Raw genomic sequence first — 21,000 nt, forward strand, 5'->3', positions numbered from 1 at the left:
TCCAATAATGTTTATTTGGGATATTTCTGATTTTCTTATACAGACACTCATAACTACAAACTTTTCTCTTAGAATGACTTTCATAGTGTCCCAGAGGTTCTGGTATATTGTATCACTATTCTCATTTGATTCTCATTTTAATTTCTCCCCTGATTTCTTCTTTTTTTTCTTTATGTTACTTCTAGGAGTACTTTTTTTTGTTGTTGTTGTTGGCTTTTCAAAACATTACATAGTTCTTGATATATCATATTTCACACTTTGATTCAAGTGGGTTATGAACTCCCATTTTTACCCCGTATACAGATTGCAGAATCACATCAGTTACACTTCCATTGATTTACATATTGACATACTCATGTCTGTTGTATTCTGCTGCCTTTCCTATCCTCTACTATCCTCCCTCCCCTCCCCTCCCCTTCCCTCTTCTCTCTCTACCCCCTCTACTGTAATTCATTTCTCCCCCTTGTATTATTTTTCCCTTTCCCCTCACTTCCTCTTGTATGTAATTTTGTATAACCCTGAGGGTCTCCTTCCATTTCCAAGCAATTTCCCTTCTCTCTCCCACCTCTCATCCCTGTTTAATGTTAGTCATCTTCTCATGCTCTTCTTCCCTACTCTGTTCTTAGTTACTCTCCTTATATCAAAGAAGACATTTGGCATTTGTTTTTTAGGGATTGGCTAGCTTCACTTAGCATAATCTGCTCTAATGCCATCCATTTCCCTCCAAATTCTATAATTTCGTCATTTTTTAATGCAGAGTAATACTCCATTGTGTATAAATGCCACATTTTTTTTTATCCATTCGTCTATTGAAGGGCATCTAGGTTGCTTCCACAGTCTCACTATTATATCCTTGGTATTCCAGACACCATTGTTATTTGCTTTTCTACAATTACTGGAAAGAGAATTCTGACCCTTCCAATTAATATGCCAATTGCTCCAAAGGTAAAGTGATGCCTGCAAAAGGTATCTTGTGCTTCTGGGCATCATGTATTGAAGACCTGGAGACTACCTATGCAAGTATGAGTAATTGTCTGTATGAGGTCACTGAATATCATTTATTTAGGTTTCTTTTCACTAAATGTAGTTATGTACCCTTACAGCATGTTATAAAGGGACTAAAAAAAGTAAATTTCCCACTAGACCTTGAAGACTACCCTAACAAGTAATTTTTCTCTATGATCAGCTTCTCCAGAGTTTCCAAAAATTCTTCAGCTGCCTCCACATCAGCACTTTAAGATTCATCCTTCACTTTCACATTATGTATTGAATAATGATTTTCAAAAATCATTTAGGCCACCCATAGATGACAGTAAATTCAACAGCATAGTTAGAACCTGCCTTTTCTTTCAACATTACAAATAAACATTTTGCTCTATGATCATCATGGTGCTGAAATGGATATGTTTCTGTGTCTGGTCTTTAATCCAGTTCTGACAAGTGATATAGGCCCTTTTTGAATTTTTGTGAGTCTCTGTGCTTGTTAGCTTTCTGTCACTGTGACAAAATACCTGAGAAAAACAACTTAAAGGAGGAAATACTTATTATGGTTCATGATTTCAGGAATTTCAGTCCATGGTCAATTGGCTCCATTGTTGCTAAGACTGTGATGTGGCTAAACATCATGACAGAAGGGTGAGGCAGAGCAAAGCTGCTCACCTCCTGGCAGCAGGAAGCAGAAAGAGGAAAAAGAAGAAGCTGGCTCTCAGTGACCTACTTCCTCACTTTAACTAGGCCCCACCTCCTTAAATTTCCACCTCCTAAGAGCCCATGAAGCTATGAATCCATCAATGGATTAGTCCACTGTTTAGGTCAGAGCCCTCAGGACCCACTCATTTCCCCAAGGTCCCACCTCTGAGTACACTGGGGGCCAAACCTTCAATGCATGAGCTTTGGGAGGACATTCCAGACAAACCATATTGCAGTCTCAACACCTGCAATGAAGCATTTGTCACTTTGTTGTTGTTCTTCAAGATGATAACTCTGATGGAACAGGACACAACTGACTGGCACACAGTAACCATGACTGATTTCCCAACTTCATAGTACTTACTCACTTTTAATTTTATTTCCAGGTCCCTCACTTGAGTTGGCCTTTTACTGGTAATATTAATGAGGGATTTTGTATTTTTAGGGATCATGGAATAAAACAACACTAAGTTATATCAAGCATAAGAGAGAATGATGCAATCACAAGACAGTAAATTTAAGATGTATGAGGCTGCTGCTGGTATAACAGAACATACTGTTTTACAGTAGAGTCTGTTTAAAAGTATAAAGAGAACACTCTAAAATCACAATAAAGGGGCTGAGGAGGTATCTCAGAGGTAGAAGCCCTGGGTCTAATTCCCAGCACCATAAAAAATAAAATACAAATAAGAAGTATTGTATACTAAATATAAACAAAGGAATAATATAGTCATTTATTATCATTATTAAGTATTATGTACTGTACATAATTGTATTGCTACACTTTTATATGACAGGCAGTGCATCAGGATTATTAATGCCAATATCACCACATACACATGAGGCTGGGTGTGGTAGTGCACACCTGCAATTCCAGTGGCTCAGGAGGCTAAGGCAGGAGGATCACAAGTTCAAAGTCAGCCTTAGCAATAGCAAGGTGCTAGGCAACTCAGTGAGACCCTGTCCCTAAATAAAATACAAAGTAGAGCTGGGTATGTGGCTCAGTGGTTGAATGCCCTTGAGTTCAATCCCTGGTACCAAAAAAAAAAAAAAATGAGTAACACATTGTGCCATGATGTTATAATGACTATGACATCACTAGGTGGTGTGATTTTCTCAGCTCCAGTTATAATCTTATGGGACCACCACCATAAATGTAGTCTGGCATTGACTGAAATGTCATATGTGATACATGACTCTTCCTTCCAAAGTCAGAAGCCAAAGCTGTCAATAACCAAAATTAGTATTAACCTTGCAATAGATGAAGATGAGTTAGTTTTCCTCATTGAGAAGAGGTTCCAATGGGGTTGCTGGGGGCTCACTCTTGGTGGTAGTTGGATGGTGGTTGTATATAATTTGAAGCTAATTTTTATTTTTTATTTTTTTTGGTATTGGGGATTGAACTCTTGGGCACTCAACCACCCGAGCCACATTCCCAGCTCTATTTTGTATTTTATTTAGAGCAGGGTCTCACTGAGTTGCTTAGCCTTCACTTTTCAGTTGAGGCTGGCTTTGAACTCGAGATCCTGCCGCCTTAGCCTTCTGAGCTTCTGGAATTACAGGTGTGCACCACCACTGCTTGAGACTAATTTTTAGTGGGAAATTTTGAATTTTTTAGTCAATCATATCCTAGAAATTCAAAAAGGTAGAATCTACTTGCTGAAAGGTGGATGAAAACATTCAGGTTCAATGAAAATTCTTAATGGAACATTTTGCAACTCTAGGTCTCTTTTATGCTCACATTAGGAGCTTAATGAAACTGAATACCGCACTTATTTTTTCCCTGATTTTACTGCTCCAGAAAACTTAAATTAAAAGGTGTCTGTTACTGCCACTTCTATAAATACTACCACTAAAGAACTGAGGAAATTTCTCAGGAGAAAAGAACACAAGATGTGTTTATGAAGCCACCAGTTGGTTTGCAGGCATTTTGAGTGGTGGATAAGCCTGGCTATTCCAAAGTGTCCAAATCTTTATGTTTATATTTACTGGGTCTCTAGGATACTATAACTTGTGTTATCAGGATAAATAAAAAAATGGATATCTCTTTAAATCAGGCAACTTTCCAGTGAACAATAGTCCTTAATTGCCATCATGCTTCAAAGGCTATGACCAATAGGACTCAAGTAAATTAAACTATCTTTATTGGCTGAACTTTGAATGGTTTGATTTGGCTAGTTTGATTCATGGAGACTCCTATTAAGAAATGTACTTCTTGGGCTGGGAATGTAGCTCAGTTGGTAGAGTGCTTACCTTGCATGCACAAGGCCCTGGGTTCAATCCCCAGCAACACACACACACACACACACACACACACACACACACACAAGTGCTTCTTTAACAGTTGGGGAATGTGCAGTGTCTTGGTATTGTCCCCTGATAGTTAGGAATCATAATAGTCTCCCTCACATGTCATTAACCCTGGGAAGTCTTAAATAGTTGTATATTTCATGTATTCATCAAATGATCTCCTAATGGTCAGAATAACAAAAACACAAAGACTCTCCCAGCTAATTTGGCATTGTGAATTGAGAACAAATAAATTCCATTATCATGGTGAAAGAAAGTTGTGTCAGTGCCCAAGGTCTTGATCAATTTCTCAGATTGAGAGTCTGAACAAAAGGGGAGAGTTATTAAATGGACTAAAGCTGTCTTCATATGTAGCAAGCTGTAACCCAACTTCATGTACAAGCAAATTGTAACTTAATTTGAGAGCACATTCTTGAAACACTACTAGTCTCCACTAGTCATAATGGCCAAGCTTTATAACCAATCAGAGGCTGCAAACTGACAAAACATGTCTCCATTTGGCAAATGCTAACTGTAACCAATCAGGCTATTTCTGTGTGTCCCTTCTGCTTTCTGTTTGTAAATATTCCCTGCCCACGTTTTGGAGTGGAGCTATCTGAAGTGCTTATGGTCCTCAGTGCTACCTGATTTCTGCTCAACTCAGGATGTCTATCCCTGATTTTTTATTTTTTTTCCATGAAAAGTTGTGCAAGTACTTAAAAGTATTTGGGTAGAGGTTAACTGGGATATCAGAACCCTGGACCTTGCAAAACCAGAGAGGGACAGAAATGAATCTGGGAATTGTCAAGGGATGCAGCTGTACCATTGAGAAGGTATTTTAAAGAGTTAACATTTTTGACAATATTGAGCATGTTCTCAAGAAACAACCTGAGCTATTTATAGAGCCAAATAAAAAAGTGTTTCAGGAACTAGGCTAGGGGAAGAGGGAAACTCAATGCCAGAGCCAGGATCAGGCCCAAATCCTAATGGTCCAGTCCTGTCTTCAGTCTGTGTTCACACCTCTCTCCATTTTAATGAAAAAGAGCAGCTAGAGACGCAGATGGGAATGGAACAAAAGCCAAGGTTGCATGTGTACACTTGTCAGACGCTTTACTGAAAGGCACAGTGTTTCTACACTTACAGCCAAAGAGCTAGAAGGAGGGAATGGCATCTCTTGGGCAGTGATTACTGCACTAGTGAGAAGCAAACCTCAGGATCACAGGGCAGGAGGGATAATAAGGTTGAAATAATGCTGAAGCCACCTGCACAGAGCCCTGGTGTGGCCCCCTAGGGTTCCCCTCCATGGAAGCAGGTGCATGCCAAGGCCATATAATACCTCCCCAATAGCCTCACTCCCTACCCCCTGCAGTACCCAGGACAGAGGCTGCCGGGACAAGGAAACTTGCCTTCATCATTCACCCCACTGGCATGGTTCCCTGACAAGTCCAATGAATAAATGTGTTTTGTTTAACCTTTGAGATGAAAAGAATGGCAGATAGAAACCAAGCTGGAAAAATAAAACAAAGAACTTTAGAAAGCTAAAGAAACATGAGGCCTGAGGCATGGGAATAAACCCTCTGGCGCTGATACTCCCTGGACCTCTGGGAGCAGCCTCAGTTAAGGTTGAAAGGCCTGTGAAAGTAAAGGAGTTGGGCATTTAGGGAAAGATATTAGGGACTGTTCTTCCATCAGAAAAAAGGTTCCTAGCTTCTGGAGTGTCAATCAAGTTTCATATATGCAAACTTATATGCTCACCATTTCATTCTCTAACTTTATTTTGAGAGAGCAAAAGTTAAAGAAGGGGCCATTTATGGTTGATAAGAGAAGAAAGAGGGGTGGTAGTCTTCTTTAAAACCATAGGAGGCCTTGGTCAACAACAGTCACAAAGGAGGTTGGTAAGAATTTTATCAAGGGGGTCCTGGCCCCCAGGCCCAGACACCCATGCTCCCATATTTTGTTGCTGTGGATCCCTCAGCCACAGTTACTTTTTAGTGGTCAGTCCTAAACAAGGCTTTCCAAGCTGGAGAGCAGTGCCCAGCCCCGTCTTTCCAAATTCTTGACTACTCTCAGCCAAGTTTTAATTTTTCATTTTTTTGTTGTTGTTGTTGACCAGGGATTGAACCCATGGGTGCTTAACCACTGAGCCACATCTCCAACCCCTTTTATTTTTTTATTTTGAGACAGTCCCTCACTAAGTTGCTGAGGCTGGCTTTGAACTTGCTATCCTCCAGCCTCAGCCTCCCAAGCTGCTAGGATTACAGGCCTACATCACAAAGTCAGGCTCAGCTTAGTTTTGTCTGGCTCCTGACCCTTAGTTATGGTGCTGTTTTTGGCCACAATTCTAATCACTGCCTGTAGGACTTGTTGTGGTTACTTGATATTGGCAGCACTGACCCTTGGCAGACTTGCCAGTGCTGACTCAGGCCTCTGCTTCCTCTTTCCTTGGAGGTTCTGGGGCAAGATAATTTTCTTTGTTTCAGCCTCCACTGCCAGCTGCAGCTCACACATCCAAATTCCCTTCACTCCAACTCCAGCAGCTTCCCCTGCAGTGTGTTTTTATTTTGTGTGTGTGTGATGCTAGGGATTGACCTCAGGGCCTTGTACATTCCAGGCAAGCACTCTACCAACTGAGCTAAACCCCCAGCCTCCCAGTGTGGTTTTGAAGTTAGAAAAGGGCCACCTTGTGATTATATCTCTATTTGTAATTTGTCCCATTTATTAGGCCAAATTTAATCTCCAGTAAAATGTACACGGCTAATCTCGTAAGTCGGATCCATTCTTCTTTAGTAATTCCTGTTCAGAGGTCAGAATTTAAGAGCACTCCCAGTCGGGTTTTGTTCAGGACACATACTCAACTGCACTCAAAATTCTGCTATCTCTAACTTAAGAACTTTATTCCCTACTGTTTCTGAGCTCCAACTGAGGGCCAAGAAGCACAGTATGCACTAGGGAACCAAGCACAAGACATGGTTCCGGTTCTGTGGGGCTTACAGTCCAGTGAGAGAAAGACAAATACCCAGATGTCATGATTCAGTGTTTGTACCACTAAGAGGTAAGTCGAGGAGGCATGCCTAACCCAAAGGAGACCTGACTAAGCTAATTTTTGAACAAAAGAATAGCAAGGAAGAGGGAAGAAAGGAGTAATATAGTAGAGAGAGTGTTCTAAGCAAGGAGCGGCATGGGAGTGAGAGAGACACCCTGGCAAGTTCTGAGAGGTGCATCAGTGTTGTGAGTGAGCTCCATATTAATACAGACAGAACAAAGTCTTTCCACAATGTTAGAATTTATTGACTAGCAATAAATTCACATGCTACCATTAATTCAATACCATTAATTCACCAAATACTCATGGTTCACTTGGTAGCCATGAGCAGGGCAATCACAGGTTCTTTTATTCCTTTTCAATCTTGATTACTAGTGTCTATAACACTCAATTCAGACATCACATTTTACACAATGATATAGAGTTTACTGAAAGGATAAGAAAGGGTTAACAGTGACCACAGGGCTTCAAGAGCTTGCACCATAAGAAAAGGCAGAGAGAAAATAAAAATACAAAAGAGTCACTTTGGGTCCTCTGATAAAATTAAGAATGGGCTTTAAAGACTCAGAGTGCAGAGCTTTTTAGGGAAGGTCCCCACAGCAGGCAGCTTTCAAATAGGTCACACAATCAAGGAGATGGAGCTGAGCTGAAGTCCCAGAGACTGAGTGTAGTACACAGCATGTGACCTTGTGAAACATTCACCATGAAAAGGGAACAGGTCAGTTAGTGTGTGTGGCTGTACTCTTGCCTTAGGTGCCCTTCCTTTTATGTGTTCTAAGTGAGGGGGTTGCATCAGTTGATGGTCCGTGTGGGGACAGGTGCATGGAGTACTGCATACATGGCATACCTTAAGGGCATCTGAGTGGCAAACCACTCCCCTGTGCTAGGCCTGTGAGCAGAAAACCAATTACCCCCCACAGCCCTGGGCATGAGGCCACGTGTTGCAGTCCCTAACCTTGTTCCACAGCCCGCTCCTCGATTGGTCGATGCAGGAACAGTTGGCCAGAAATTGTATTGGTGGCTGCCTATAATCTGCTTAGCTACTGCCTGAGTATATATACATGGTAACTGCACAATAAAATCAGACCTGCTTCCTGCTTGGCCTCTGGAGGTCTTGATTCGTGACTCTGCAGCTACACTCTCCTCTTCCCTGTTCCATGAACCTCCTTGTTGGTTGAGAGCAAGCCCATTCAGGTCTGGTGTGTCTGATGAGCTCACAGGCCTGGTTTCCTTATTATATACTTGATATGCCCTGCATCTATGTGCCTCTGATTTAATTTATTAAGTTCAGATGACAATTTTTATTAACACAATTTACCCATCAGTTCATGCCTTATGATTGTGCTGTGCAGCTAAGGGTTATTCTTTTCAGAAAGTTCTGGATATCCAGCAGCTGGTGGTTACCAATTTGTCCAGACAGGTTACCAAGTCACTCTGCCTTGGCACTTGCACTCAAAACAGAGTAACCCAGGGTAAACTGCTGCTTTTTAAAATGGGAGTAACTCGGGATTGGGCACTGCTATTCTGTACAGCATGGTGTAACAGCCTGCTGATTGAAATGTGGTTTCAGTAGATCAAGGAGTGAACTCGGGAATTTGCATTTTAGTATCCCCCCACCATGAGTCTGAGGAGAGGAGGGCTGGGCAGCACTTTTCCAAACCCAGATGTAGGAGATATGAAGCCCTAAAGGGGCGGCAGAATCAGATCTGTTTCAGAAAAATCACTTTGGGAGAAAGTATTCCACATGTGCTCACTCTGCAAAGCACCCCAATCCTTTGATAATCCTGTAACCCTCTGTTGTTCAGGGGCTTCAAGGCTCATAGCTTGTTTGTTTTTGTTTTAAATATTTTAAATATATATATATATATATATATATATATATATATATATATATATATATATATATATATTTAGTTGTAGGTGAACACAATACTTTTATTTTTTATTTTTATTGGTGCTGAGGCTCGAACCCAGTACCTCATGCATGTTAGGTGAGCACTCTACCACTGAGCCACAACCCCAGCTGTAAGGCTCATAGTTGACTCTGAAAGTGAGTCTGTTAATCAGAGATGCCCTTGGGAGGCCATGAATGAGTGGTCCTGAACTGTTTGGCTTTGGACATTGTATCGCCCAAAAGGCAGGGGCAGTGAGCAGTGTTGATTATGAGCATGTGAAAGCTTTGGGGCCCCAAATCCACAGAGGGTCTTGAGGTTCTGGAGAACACAGGCTCTGCTGGGGGATGGAGCTTGGAGCAGATCCCTGTCTAATCTAGATAGGGCTGCAGGAGCTCCTGGCAGGACAGAACTGGTGCCCACTTGGTTAACAGAGGCCCAGGGAGGATTTGGGTATAGGCCATGAAGCTATTTAATTGAAATGCCAATTATGTCACCTCACAGAGCTGAACCCACTCATTAGTGTAGCCCTGTTTCCTGCAGCCAATGGTGATGAATACATTGATTATTATTTTATGTTGGCTACAATAATGACATTCCAACTAAGAGCTTGACACTCACTTTTTAAAACTGCTGAATTCATTGAGCTGGATTTCTGTAGAAATTTCCTTCTTACAACCCAGTGGTTCTGAGCATGGTAAGAAACTCAGGCCAACTGGATCTGGCTGATAGCACAGAAGGCAGGAGATGCTCATCCTACCTGTTGCTAACACCTAAATCCACTCCAGGGTCTCAGCCCTTTGAGTACCCAGCACCTGTCTCCTCTTACTATGACTCTTCCACAGAAAAAGTTTCATCTGTCCCAGATTCAGGCAATGCTAGAGAGTGACATTTTGTTTCGCATTCTACAATCTCAGAGTTGGGCAAAAAGGATGTTTTGAGTTTATTTCTGGCTCCCTGCACTCAGATAAGCAGGTCTAAAATGAGCAAGAGGCCTCCATATGGACGGGCTAGAACTCCCTTTCAGCTTCTAACCAATATGCTAACAATTCCGATCCACAGCCACCTCTGCACCAGCTGCTCTGCTGGGGCCATTTATTTCCTGACTACTTCCCTGATTTTTTTTTTTTTTTTTGCTTATGCTTAAAATAATTGCCCCTTCACCAGCTGGATCTTGACTGGTACTTGCTGAGATTATGCCTTGTTGACTATCTGGTAGTTATCAGAAGGATCTAGATAAGAAAATGGGAAAATATTCATATTCAGATGCTATAAATAGCCATAAGGAGATGATTTAATTCCAACATTTGGCTCTTCTATGTTAAATTGCTTGTCAGTTTGTTAAAGCGAGATTGCCTTAAATCACCAAGTCGATCTTAAAACAGGAGACGAAAACCGACGGTATCCACCAGCTGGTGGGCCAAGGGGTAGGCTTCAAGTCTACACCCTTCGACTCCCTTCTAGGGTTTGAGTACACCTTTTATAGTCAAAAACCATATTAAAGCATAAGTGGCTGTTGCTACGATTCAAAACCATAAACAAACGTCATGAGATCTAAAATCATAAGCAGGAAAGAGAGTTTGCCAAAATGACCCTAGTTGTATACAAGTTAAAGAATGTTTACTAACATCTAGACAATCATCTCTGACAGGGTACATTGTCCAAGAAAAGTGGGAACCAAAGAGAGAACACATTGACATTGTATAAGAATTGCCATTTTGTGTTGCCAAACATACTATGCTAAGCAACTGTTAATGGGTACAGAGGTGGGCTTTCCCTGGGAGAAGCATATCTTATATGATGTGGAGTCTCAGGGCAAAATGAAGTCTGTTTGGTCATTGCTCATATAGTCTGGTCCATAACAAGTTTCTAGGCCATAAACATTTAAACATAGTTTTGTTATGATATCTAATGTCACAGTGAGTATGTAGTTGATGCCTAAAATACTTAAGAAACATCAATCTGACATTATTAGTTGAAAGGTAAGCTTCAACATTGGTATTAAAAGTGTTTGTTATTAGCTGGGCGTGGTGGCACATGCCTGTAATTCCAGCAACTTGGGAGGCGGAGACAGGAGTTCAAAATCAGCCTCAGCCACTTAGTTAGGCACTAGCAACTCAGTGAGCCCTGTCTCTAAATAAAATATAAAAAAAGGGGTGGGGATGTGGCTCAGCGGTTAAGCACCGCTAAGTTAAATTCCCAGTACCAAAAAAAAAAAAAAGTATTTATAATTAACAAGGAGTTTCTCAGAATCAACCTTTTCTTTCTTTCTTTCTTTCTTTCTTTCTTTCTTTCTTTCTTTCTTTCTTTCTTTCTGTATTGGGGACTTAACCTAGGGGTACTTTACCACTGAGTTAAAATCCCAGTTAACCCCAACTGTTTTTAAAAAATTATTTCATTTTTAAATTTTGAGACAGGATCTCATTAAGTTGATCTTCAGTTGCTGAAGGTCTTGCTATGTTGCCTAGTCTAATCTTCAACTTGTGATCATCCTGCCTTAGGCTCCCAAATTGCAGAGATTAGAGGTGTGTAATCACCATGCCCACTGGAATAAACTTTCATTGTTCTGATGAAAGCTTGAAGAGATGGCTACCAAGGGTACCATTCTAAAGAAATAAAGCAATGGCTTAATTACAACTGGTTGAAAGGAAGAGCTGAGTGGTTGGCTGAGTGTTATCTGACCAAGCACCTTCATGCCTTGGTGTAGAGGCCAAGGGCTGATGGGTCAGGTTCATTCAATGAGGATGGTCTTTCTATTGTCTATGACACCCAAGGATAGGAGCTTGTACCTGGCCCAACTGGTGAACACTGTCACCAACCATTTAGGATGAAGAAACCTGAAATTACCAGAGAACATTAAGATCTACAAATTAGTTTTAAATAAAATAAGTCTTTAATTAGTTATCAAAGTGGTATGTTGTACATCATACACCTACTTTTGCAAAAATAAAGATAGACATGTCAAGCATGTTCACATAGATGAAATGAGTTTCATGCCAATTTATTCTAGACATCAGTATCCTAATTTTAATTAAAAGGATCACATTGGGGCTCAGAGAGATTCAAGATCATATAATTGGTAAAGGGAAGAATTGAGACTTACCCATATCTGTCTCTCCTAGCTCCCAGATTCTTTCCAACACATTTTCTTTCCAGCCCATCATACCTGTGATCTTGCTTCTTCACCCAGAAGACATGGCTATGTTTCAGTCTTATGATAAAGAATTTATACCTAGTATAAGCAAAAATTACAACAAAAACCTCTAGTTACTGCTCATGTAGAGTACTTACGTAGGATGTCTGCTAGCACAATGATACTTCTATCATCAAGACCAAAACCAAAGGTCAGGGGCCCCTTGCCATACCCTCACCCTTTCCAAAATGCCCTCCACTTGGAAACCCCAATCAGAGACACAGAATGAGCTTTCAGACAGCAAGCAGCAGAGGTGAGTTTCAGAAAATCAATGTATTCACACATACACAGAGACACTCAGCCAGCTGGGCTGCCCTTTGCCTTCACAGCTACATGAACAGCCCTGGTGCATCTGGCTGGCTCCTCTCAGAGAGTGTATGCAGAAGGGTAAATTGCGTCCTTCCTCTTCTCAAATTGCCATCTCAGCTTATAAATTCTGACTGCCCCTTGCTTTAATAATCATGTTGCAAAAGCTGTGACTCTGAAACCTCCTACTGCAATCAGAGAAGGCTTAAAGCACAGGATAGGAATGGGAGGAACACCAATTTGTCTGGTTTCTGTTATAATCTGAAAGCTTTCAAAATAATCCTATTGGACTTTTTAGATGAGACAATCCATCAGAAGCTGAAAGGAGATTCAGTAGAGACCCCCTGAGGCTCAGGATCTAAGTAGAGCAGACTGAGAGACTCAGATGACGAAGGATACTGACATGCAATGAAGAGACAGTTCTCTTCCCACTTCTGCCTGAAACCCAGCATCTCACTCTGCCTACCAGAGCCTGGAGAGGAGAAGATAGCTGGAGACAGCACCTGGGGCATGAAGACTTCCATGAACTCTTCCAAGCTCTGTGAACCTCAGACACACAGGAGTGGGAACAAGATGGGGGAAGAGAACAGAGAAGTCACCACGCGGAGCGACATCCAACACATAGGCATGTGGACACATAAAGCACCATTTTAGGGACTTCCAGAAAAAACTGGGGGACATTTTGAGAGTCCTGAAGGCCTGTTTTTACTTGGGTGAAGGACAGTACTACAGGAAATGTATACACATATATCTCTTTTAGAATCTGGAAAGATTATGTTTTGCGGGAGGGAAAGTGAGATTATGAGAGGAGGCAGGAAATTCTTTCTATTGTATATACTTCTGGGCCGTTTAACTTTTAAAATATTTTTTTTATTACTTTCATAATAAAAACTTAGAAGAAGATAGTCCTGTTTAGAAAAACTAAAAGCTACACAATATATGGCATTAGCTTTCAAGGTCTGAATCCTTCTCTGCAGCATGGCTAGTGACAACACTAGTCCCGAGCAGAGCCATCTACTTAGTTTCTGTCCAAACCTATGGCAGGGAATGAAGTACAGAGCAGAAGGATGCCGGAGAGCTTCCCTTGCTCCAGTTTCTGAAACTGAATCATGTGGAAGGTAAAAAGCTGGTTCAGTGTTCACTGTGAAATGCCAAGTTTAGCTATAATCTCTGGCCTATAGGTCTTGCTCCCAGAGCTCTTAGAAAAACTTTGTGACTTGTGGATTCACCTTGGATTCAGTTTGTCTCTCACACATTGCAAGCAAGAGATCAGACTAGGGTCTCAGGTCCTGCTGCTCTCATGAAAATGTCCAGAGTCTTCACTGAAACACACATGACCTGGCTCTGTTTCCCTCTCCATCCTGTGCCCCTCTTCCAGATCTTGCTCCAGGCACTAAACTAGGTGTGATGAGCTCTCTAATCTGGGGCTTCTCACCCTACACCTGCCTCACAGCATATTCTTTGTTTTCCACTGCCTAAATATTCCCTGCCGAATTCTTCCTGAGCACCCGTGGGTTAGATACCATCAGCACTGCTTCTAGATCACCCTGAGGCCATCTGAAGAAACATCACTTATAGAATGGTTGCCTGATTGTGTGTCAGTGTCCCCGCCAGACTGTTGGCTCTTCTTGTTGGCAAGAGCTGTAGTATTTACCACAGTTGCCTCTAGTTCTGGGCAAAAACTTAACAAACACTGGCTGAATAAGTAACCTGCTGGTCTGGCCGACCCCTTAAGGCACCCTTGTCAGGTCAGGCACAGAACATCCACAGGCTGCACTCTCACTTGTTCACCCACAAGTACCACATCTAGACTGCAAATTCCTCCACCTAAAGTTCTCAATGTGTCAATTTGCCAGAAACAAGTAGGGGTTTCAAGGCCTGGCAGGGTAAAGGAAATCACCAGGGGACTGCAGTTCTAGCTCCGACTCTATGCCAAATTGCAACTTTGAGCAAAGTGCCATCTCACAGGCCTGGATGTTCCCGGAGCCTGTAAAGGGCAGGGTTAGGTGGTGGCTAAGACCCTGAGAGTGGGTTGAGATTAAGTCTTAGTCTTTGGCTTCATACTATACAAGGATAAATTAATAGACGTTTAATTAATTTAGGAAAATTAGCGGTTGGGGTCATGGCTCAGCGGTGGAGCGCTTGCCTGGCACGTGCGAGGCCTTGGGTTCGATCCTCAGCACCACATATAAATAAATAAAATAAGGGCATTGTGTCTAACTACACCTAAAAAATAAATATTAAAAAAAAAAAACTAAAAGAAAAATTAGCAGTTTGGAGGAAGATTCTTGGGGATGGCAAAGCAGAGAAAGGGCACTTGTGCATTAAAACCTGTCCACCAGAACCAAAACTAGCTGGTATTTCAAAGCCTTGGCAGACCTTTTAGCGGTCCTTTTAAGGGGGTTGTGAAGAACCCGGCAGCGCAGCCGCCCTTGGTGGAGGAGCAGGGCCTTAAATGCCAGAAGCCCGCCAGGGGCGCGGGCTAAGTCGGGCGCTTAGTCCTGACATCTGCAGGGGGAGCCCTGGCGCGTGCAGCTCTGGCAGCCGCGTCGTCAGTGCTCTCGGCCCTTGCGCCCGCCCACCGCCAGCCAGGGATAATCACCTCGGTCTGGAATCCCGCTGCGGGTTCTCACCTTGACCCAACTAGCCGCGAGACTAGTAGCCGTTAAGAAGCACTTTGCCCCGTCGGGATTTCTACTTAGTCGTTGTCTTCCAGGAAACAGCTTCCTCAGTTTGGAGTCAGCTCTCCTGCTGCAGAAGCCAGAGACTCAGCAGCGGAGCCGAAGCCTCAGCACCTCTTCCTCCGGCAACCGCTCAGCAGCTGTCCGGCCTCCTCCCACCCGAGAGCACTTCGGCTTCCCGCCGCGCGGGGTCGAAAGCCTAGCGCTCGCCCCTGCGGCCTCGGGCACCACGCCCTGCGAGGCGGCCGTCTTCTCGCTCGCCCGTCGCCTGCCCCCTCTGGTGGCCGCTTGCGTGGGCACCGACCGCCGCGCGGCTGGGGCGCTCCTGGCGCGAGCACGCACCCTGCACCTGCAGGCCGGGAACCCGCTGAGCTGGGCCGTCTGCAGAGGAACTGTCCTTCCATGCACAGCGAGGAGGTGAGGGCCGGCCAGCAGCGTCCGCGCAAACCCAGGTTCTGGGGCAGGCCGCGGGCCAGGGCAGGTGAGGGAGAGCACGCCTGGGCGCCGCCGGGGACTGCGGCCAGGGTCAGTGGAACCTCTTGTCCATGCCTGCCGCCTGGGGCCGAGCGTCCTAAAAACTCAGCAGGTGCAGCTGCACACCCAGTGCCGCCTCTGCCACTGTTCGAGGTGGATAGCAGAACTCCGAGACGCGCTGGCAGGGGAGTCGGGGAGCGCCAGTAAGTGGCTGGGTGCCTCTCTCAATCTCTTGCTCTCTTCCCCACCCTTTCCTTTCGAAAGGAATATTCGAAAGATTAACTTTTGGTAAATGAAATAATATTCACAATACGCCTAACTTTGTGATCATGTTGGTATTAATCTATTGCTGTGAAGCAAATGACGAAACAACTCAAATTTGGTTTGGGCGTAGACACGTATTTTTTTCTTACTGGATGTTAATCTGCCTCATTTTATTTTCCCGAAGGCTGATCACTAGTTAGTTGGAGGTGGCAGATGTTAATCTGGAAGTATGCACTTGTTACTCCTTTGTTGCTGACTCTTTCTGAGCCAGTGAGTAGTCATCTATTGACTGCACAAGTAATTTTTGGCACGGAATAATTTTAGTACTTGAAAAAAATTCCCAATGACTTTGTACGTTTATGATGTGTTGGTTAAATGTAAAAATAATAAAACAAAAACTTTAGGAGCCATGCGACTTTAGGAAAGAAGCTTTGAAGTTGGATGCTACCTTCCTCATCAGGTTGTTGTGAAAATTAAGAGATTATATATGAAAATACTCAACCTAGGAGAGTTTATCTCCATATAACCTGGTTCTATCAGAAAGATGCCTTGATTAAAAGAACCAATTGCCTCAACTGTCAGGTTATCAGCTGTTCAGAGTCACTTTTAGCTATTTTTATAGAGAGCTGTTGTCCACAGACCCTGCAGTAAGTAGCAGTTGGCATGTGTGGGGAACCAGCAACCTTTAGGAAGTGAGAACTCTTGGTTGTCACTTTAATATGCATCAGAATCCCTATCCTATTCTATGTTTGGGTTCCAACTTTGTTTAAACCACCCACTTTGACTCTTTCTCTGAAAGATAAGTATTTCTATATTTGTTACATAGAGCCTTAATTTCTTTCAGCAGTGATAGTCATGACCAAGGTAGCTGGAAGTTTTGCAGGTATTTTGATGATATTGGTGAGTTTTTTTCTGTTATATCACTATAACACATTGTAGAGTAGTGGCTTTCAAATTTTTTTTTTTTACTCCAAATGGTAATGTATTTTACCCATGCAGTTCATAATTATATATTTATATGTGTGTATCAATATGTCTGAAACAGAGATCTCAAAAAAGATGTTAACTCTTTTTTACTGAGCCATCTCATTTTTTTTCTATCCTGTTTTTAATTTTTTTTTTTTTAACAGGATGCTGGGGATGAAACTCAGGGTCTCACACATCTATCCAAGGGCTCTACCACTGAACTACACTGGGACAGTGTGCGCTGATGCACACAGTTTTCTGAAAAACATTGTTCAGAGGATTAATTCTGGTCTGTAGTGTTTTGTTTGGGGTGCCTTGTCAGAGTAGAACAAAACTAAAGATCCTAGGACATTTGAGGAAAATGTGAAGAAATAGCAGCATATTGTAGGGAAACTATAACAGTTTAATTAGAGTAGGATAGGCATGTTTAATTTCTATGTAAAGAATTTTTCATAGAGAGCTCCAGAATGGGATGTACCAGTTGAAACAGCTCAACCTCATTGAAGAGATTAAAGAAAGTGAAAAAAATCATTCATTGTTAAAAATTTACACATTCGATAGTGTTCAATTCTTAAAAAATGTTTTCTAGTTCTAATGCTTTTTTGATTCTATGATTTTTCCCCATATTTTTGTGTTTCACTAGAGTTTTATGAACTCAAATATTTTACAAATTGTATTTACTTATTTATGACAGTGCTGAGGATTGAAACTAGGGTCAAATATTGTTTATATAGGAGTCATTGTAAGATTGTTTTGCCCTTTCTGTTGTTGAGTATTTGATCAGTTGAATTGTAGTATTTTTAAGATTCTTAAGCCATTCTGGATCTAATATACACTACACTGTGATGATAGTTATCTTTCGTGATACTGTGTATGTGATGATGAAGAAAGCAGGAAACAAAAAGGCGTAACGTTAATATTCAGTCAATATAGATAACATGTAACTTACAAAATTAAAAATCATTCAGTTTGTAATATAGTCAGTGAATTTATTTATAATCATAACTTTAAACTTTTCAATTTATCCTGAATTTTGCAGAAACCAATATTAATTAAAGAAATGGTTTCAGAAAAGGGGTGAATACTTCGTTCTGAATTCAAGAATTCATCAGGAAAGCCTTCTATGTAAATGAATCATCCTGAGAAAAATTTCTTTGAATTCTCCCACAATTTGAGCCAAAGCAGTGCTAATAAAATTGTTAACTTAGTCAGTCTTGCTTCCTCAACAGTTACTGATTTATCTGGTAAGATTATCAACTAATTTTTATCTCTGACTTCAAGTTGATTAGAAATACATTTTGCATAAGAATATACACACCTTGTAACTTAAATTCAAGTAAGTTACTATGGATAGCTTATAAATTATTGTTGTAGATTATAAATCCTAACATAAGTGGCTGTGTGCCCTTAAATTGATTAACTAGTTTTCCCTTTGATTTCTATATTAAGAAGTAGTAAAGTGCTTGTGTCAGTTTTTATCATAGGAAATTGTTGTTTAGAAGGTTAGTTTCTAAAACAACAATTTCCTTCTAAACAACAATTTCCTATGATAAAAACTGACACAAGCACTTTACTACTATGGCTACAACCAGCCATATAACCTTATTCTTGAAATCAGTTTTTGTTTCTTTTTTTAATATTTATTTTTTAGTTATAGGTGGACACAATGTCTTTATTTTACTTTATGTGTTACTGAGGATTGAATCGAGTGCCTCATGTATGCTAGGCGAGTGCTCTATCTCTGAGCCCTAACCCCAGCTCCATTTTTTGTTTCTTTATGAATGCTTCTAAGTTTTAGAAGTTTAAAGTTTCCTTGATACAAAAACAGTGTAAAAATAATTAGACTTGTTTTGGGGTCAAGAATGTTTGGAATTATGAGTAGAATAAAAACCAGGTCTGAATTTATCTGTTGAAGGCAACAAAAACCTTGTAGAATTAAACTTTAGGTTTGTGTGATAAATTGTATTGATGTTTTTTTTCCCCTGCTTAATTTACCAAACTATGCATTCTTATTGTAGATGTAGGGTGAGTGAATCAGTTTGATTAACAGTTTAAAAATGCATTCTTTTTGCAGCTTCAAGATTGTATCCAAAAGACCTTGAATGAGTGGAGTTCCCAAATCAGCCCAGATTTGGTCAGGGTAAGTGGAAAGTGACTGCAGAAATCCTGCAGGTCAAAAGGGAAGTGAAGTAAGCAGGAAGTTAACTTCCTAAGTTTGGGAGGGAAGTCAAATAGCCATCAAACCCCTTGTGGCTGAGTTGCTGAGATGACAATCTGATCCAGCTGAATTAAGCATAAAGCAAAAAAAAAAAAAAAAAAAAAAAAAAAAAAAAATCTGGACTCTGCAGGCAACTCTTCACCTAGACAAGATGATGGGATTCTCATGCTGAATTCCCACTAGTTTCCTCACCAGTAGTGTCTTCTTTCTATTGATATTGGTCTAGTGGAAGAATGATTATCAGTCAGCTTTGATTGGTAAATTACTTAGATAGAATATCCCCTCCAATAATATAGTCCCTAGAAATAATTTCTATAGTGAACAATAAGGAACAATATTTCATTAAATGTCAGTATATGATTATTATTGTAAATGTTAATATAAAAGTACCTGTCTATAACCACCCTGAAATCCAGACTCCTTTAAAACATGAAAGAGGAATGTGCTAGAAACACTTGTTCCTTTGTGCATACTGCAGATTTATAACTCTGTAGCTACTGTGCAGGCATTGATTAATGTCTTTGATTTCTGCTTCTCTGAAATGACCATTTACCTTATGTATGCCTGACTTGTAACTGGATTCCTGGTATGTACGAGGTAATGTAATGGGCTCGTGAATCATGGCAAAGGCCTCACTGTTTTCTTTGTTAAATCTTGTTCTGTAAATTAATGTTTCTTACTGATGTGTATTAACATTTTTAATTGTTATCCTTATAAATTATTCATTATAATGCATTAGAATGTCCCTTGCTTTTTTAAAACATTGCACTCAGGGAAAAAATCGTTAAAAAATGTTTGTGATTACAAGACTAAATAAACATATAGTCTAGCTAGATATTTATCAATTGAATTGATCTTTTCAAACAACTAGCTTTTTGGTTACATTGATTTATGTTTTTATCATTTTTTTTTACTTTGGATGTAATTCTCTCTGTTTTCTAGGTTCTCCATGGTAGTGAGGATACCAGTAGACATTACAACATATTTAGCACCATCATCCATTTGATGTTGGTGGGTTCTTGGTCTTGAAAATGGAGGTGGACTTTCCATTGATGACAAGCTTTGTGTTCTCAGCCTTAACTGTGTCATTGAATTCCCCATGGGTGTAACAGGTAGGTGTGCAGTTGAGGTCAATGAAGGGGTCACTGATGGCAACAACACTTACTTTGCCAGAGTTAAAAAGAGACCTGGTGGACAGGTACCCAGTATGGCCACATCCACCTTGACTACCTTATCATAGGGATGTAACAGCACTGCATGAGACAAGAAGATACAGGTTTCTGTCCAACAGGGATGAGCAGAGAGACTTTTTGGAAAGCTTGGAATTACTGATTTAAGCTCTTCCTTTTAAATTTTATTTATTTATTTATTTTGCCATATTAGAGATTGAATCCAGGTCTATGAGTGTGCTGGCAAGTGCTCTACCACTGAGGTCCTTTCCCAGCCCCAGACCTTTCCTTTTTTTTTTTTTAACATTTATTTTTTTAGGTGTAGATGGAAACAACACAATGCCTTTATTTTTTATGTGGTGCTGATCCATAATCCCAGCCCCTAGACCCTTCCTTTTTTATAAAACATCTAAAGCTGTATATTTCTCTAACCATAGTTTTTACTGTAAAAATCTCCATATTTTGAAATGCATTTTTTTTGTTCAGTTCAGAATACTTTAAAATTTCCCTTGTGGAAATTTGACCCATGGGTTATTTTAAGGATGTTTTATAATTTCCAAATATTTGTGGATTCCACATATATTTTTCTGTTATTAATTTTGGATTTAATTTTGTTTGGGTCAGAGAACATATACTATATGATTTCAGTCCTCTTAAATTTATGAAATTTTTTAATGGTCTTCCATAGGATCTCTTTTAGTAAATATTCCATATGCATTTGAAAAGAATGCCATTGTTTAGTGGTATTTTCTGTAAATGTCTGTCAGGTCAAATAGGTAGGTAGTATTGTTAAAATCCTCTATATTCCTAATAATC

The 21,000-nt window shown here is 40.8% G+C and overlaps 2 protein-coding genes across 2 annotated transcripts in view; one reads left to right on the forward strand and one right to left on the reverse strand.

The window, feature by feature from the left end:
• The window catches only part of SLC35A3 (solute carrier family 35 member A3), a gene marked incomplete at its 3' end in the record, with an annotated part of 131,451 nt that extends 116,295 nt beyond the window's left edge, over positions 1-15,156 (reverse strand). The window contains exons 1-2 of the mRNA XM_081308878.1: positions 15,046-15,156; positions 12,017-12,145 (exon numbers count right to left, since the gene is read on the reverse strand). The remainder of the gene's footprint in view (positions 1-12,016; positions 12,146-15,045) is intronic.
• Positions 15,157-15,417: 261 nt separating this feature from the next.
• The window catches only part of LOC308657319 (rho GTPase-activating protein 29-like), a gene marked incomplete at its 3' end in the record, with an annotated part of 85,903 nt that continues 80,320 nt past the window's right edge, over positions 15,418-21,000 (forward strand). The window contains exons 1-3 of the mRNA XM_081308883.1: positions 15,418-15,574; positions 18,872-18,937; positions 19,958-20,127. The remainder of the gene's footprint in view (positions 15,575-18,871; positions 18,938-19,957; positions 20,128-21,000) is intronic.

The sequence above is a fragment of the Spermophilus citellus genome (assembly GCF_964194105.1).
Source record: "Spermophilus citellus genome assembly, chromosome: 9".
In the NCBI taxonomy this organism is placed as follows: domain Eukaryota; kingdom Metazoa; phylum Chordata; class Mammalia; order Rodentia; family Sciuridae; genus Spermophilus; species Spermophilus citellus.